Source organism: Mandrillus leucophaeus, unplaced genomic scaffold (genome assembly GCF_000951045.1).
Source record: "Mandrillus leucophaeus isolate KB7577 unplaced genomic scaffold, Mleu.le_1.0 Scaffold15, whole genome shotgun sequence".
NCBI classification, from domain to species: Eukaryota; Metazoa; Chordata; class Mammalia; order Primates; family Cercopithecidae; genus Mandrillus; species Mandrillus leucophaeus.
In genome coordinates this window covers 8,738,664-8,742,128 of record NW_012101476.1, presented here as the reverse complement: position 1 = coordinate 8,742,128, position 3,465 = coordinate 8,738,664, and positions in this window count along the sequence as shown.

The window sequence follows — 3,465 nt, the reverse complement described above, 5'->3', positions numbered from 1 at the left end:
ATGGCACGATCACAGCTCACTGCAGCTTCCACCTCCCAGATTCAAGCAATTATCCTGCCTCAGCCTCCTGAGTAGCTGGGACTACAGGTGCATGCCGCCATGCCCAGCTAATTTTGTATTTTTAATAGAGACAGGGTTTCACCATGTTGGCCAGGATGGTCTTGATCTCCTGACCTCATGGTCCACCTCCCTCAGCCTCCCAAAGTTCTGGGATTACAGGCTTGAGCCACTGCACTCAGCCAAAGTAGAATGTTATAACTAAAGACTGTTTTCTGTTACATAAGCCTTATAATAACCACTAAGAAAAAGTCTCTAGCAGAAAGAGAAAGATAACAGAATTAAAACATATCGCTACAAAAATCATCAAACCACAAAGGAAGCTGGCAAGAGAGAAAGAAAGAAACAAAGGAACTAAAAAATAGTCAGAAGAACAATAAGTTCTAAGCTAGCAATAATTACTTTAAACATAAGTGAATTAAATTATCCAATCAGAAGACATAAAATGGCTAAATGAATTTAAAAAAAAAAAAACATAATTCAACTACATGCTGCCTACAAGAGACTCACTTTAGCTTTAAAGGTCTACATAACCTGAAAGAGAAGGGACAAAAGAAAAGATACCCCATGCAAATAAGAAAGCAAAAGTAGCTATATGTATATCAGACAAAATAAAACTTAAGATAAAAAATATCACAAGAGACAAAGAAGGTAATTATATAATGATAAAATGACAATCCATCAAGAGGATATAATAACTGTAAATATATATGCAGAGAGCAGGGAAGCACCTAAATACATCAGATATTAACAGAACTGAAAGGACAAATAGACAATAATACAATAATAGTAGGGGACTTCAATACCCTACTTTCAATGATACATGGATCATCCAGACAGAAAATGAATAAAGAAACAACAGAGTTGGCTGGGGACAGTGGCTCATGCCTGTAATCCCAGTACTTTAGGACGTGAGGTGGGTGGATCACCTGAGATCAGGAGTTCGAGACCAGTCTGACCAACATGGAGAAACCACATCTCTACTAAAAATACAAAACTTAGCCAGGCTTGGTGACGCATGCTTGTAATCCCACCTACTTGGGAGGCTGAGGCAGGAGAAGGGCCTGAATCCAGTAGACAAAGGTTGTGGTGAGCCGATATCACTCCATTGCACTCCAGCCTGAGCAACAGAGTGAAACTCTGTCCAAAAAAAAAAAAACAAAAGCAAGCAAGCAAGAAAGAAAAAGAAACAGCAGACTTGAACAACAATATAGACCAAATGGACCTAACAGACATACAGAAAATTCCAGTCATCAGCAGGAGACTACACGTTCTTTTCAAGTACCCAAGGAACATACTCTAGGATAGATGATATAGATCATATGTTAAGCCACAAAACTAGGCCTAACAAATTTAAAAAGGCTGAAATTACAATAAGTATCTTTTTCCAACCACAAGGGTATAAAACCAGAAATCAATAATAGAGGAAAACTGGAAAATTCAAAAACACGTGGAAATTAACACACTTCTGATCAATAGGTTAAAGAATAAATCAAAAAATAAATGTGAGAAGTCTTGAGACAAATAAAAATGGAAACACAACATTTCAAAACTTACAAGATACAGCAAAAAAAACTTGTAAGCAGAAAATTTATAGTGAGAACTGCTTATATTAAGAAAAAAAAAAGACATCATAAAACACAAAAAGGTGTAAAACTCCTAAGTCTTATAAACAATTATACAAAAGGGGAAGAAAAAGACCTCAAATGGCAATACAACATAACTCCAAGAAGCCACAAAGACAGAGAAAAAAGAAAGAATCCACAAAACAACTAGATAACAATTGACATTATGACAAGAATAAAACATCGCATATCAATATTAACCTTGAATGTAAATGGATTAAATGCTCTACTTGTAAGATATAAATGGCTAGATGGGTTTTTTTTAAACATGAACTAATTATATGTGCTTACAAGAAACTCACCTTACTGGTAAAGACACACAGACTGAAGGTAAAGGGTTAAAAAAAGTTACTTCATGGAAACAGAAACCAAAAGTAAGCAGGAGTAACTATACCTATATGAGATAAAACAAATATTAAACCAAAAGCAGTAAGAAAAGACAAAGAATGCCAATACATACTGATAAAGGGATAAATTCAACAAGAGTATATAACAACCCTAAATATATATGCACCCAGTGCTGGAGCACCCAAATTCATAATACAAATGTTACTAGAACCAAAGAAAGAAATAGACAGCAATGCAATAAAAATGAAGGACTTCAATATCTCACATACACTAGACAGATAATTGAGACAAAAATTAACAAAGACAAATTAACTAAACAAATTGGACTTTAGACTAAGTGGAACTAACAAACCTTCAGACTAAGTGGAATTAACAACCTAACATTGCACCTCAAGGATCTAGAAACACAAGAACAAACAAACCCAAAGTTAGCAAAAGAAAACAAATAACTGAGATCAGAGGAACCAAATGAAATTGAGAAAAAAATAAATACAAAGGATCGATGAAATGAAAAATTTGTTCTTTGAAAAGATAATATTGATAACCACTAGCTTGGTTAATTAAAAAAAGAATAAAGGAGCCAAATAAGCATAATTAGAAATAAAAAAGAGACATTACAATTGATAACACAGAAAGGCAAAAGAACATCAGAGACTGCAGTGAAAAACTACGTGCTCACAAACTAGAAAACCTAGGAAATGGATAAATTATTGGAAACATACAATCTCTCAAGATTGATCCGGGAAGAAACAGAAATCCTGAAGAGGCCAATAACAAGCAGTGAGATTGAATTAGTAATAAATTCCTGCCAGCTACAGCACCCGATCACAGACACCAGCCAACCTCCTAACTCACTTGCAGAGCTGGACTGGTGACCTTTAGAAGCATGGTGGGCAGTTTAACTTAGCTTGAGTCCTTACACTGCTAGTCTTCACACCCAGCCTCAGAACCCACCCGAGCAACCCCCACGTAGGCAAGGAGACTCCCACCTCCATGCATTTAGGAGAAGAGTAAAGGCTAGACCTCCTTACCTAAAAAATCAAGCAGCAGCTCCACTTAGCCAAAAAGCTCCCATAATGACTCCACCGAGGCAAGGAAACTTCTACCTCCACACATTTTTGAGAATAGGGGCCAGACTAGCTTGATCTGGGAGGTCAAAGAGCCACTCCTTCAGCCAAAAGCCCACCCAATAGCTCCACCCTGACAGTGAGACGATCTTCAATCATGCATTTCTAAGGAGCATGACCTCTAATTTTGCCCATCCCAAGCAGTAAATTCACCTAACCTCAGGCCTAGCCTATAGCCCTGACCATCAATTGTGTTTCTACATATTGACAATAAGCTAACTGAAGAAGAAATTAAGGACACAACTCTATTTAAAAGAACGTTAAAAATACGAATTTAACAAAGAGATGAAAAATCTATACACTGAAAA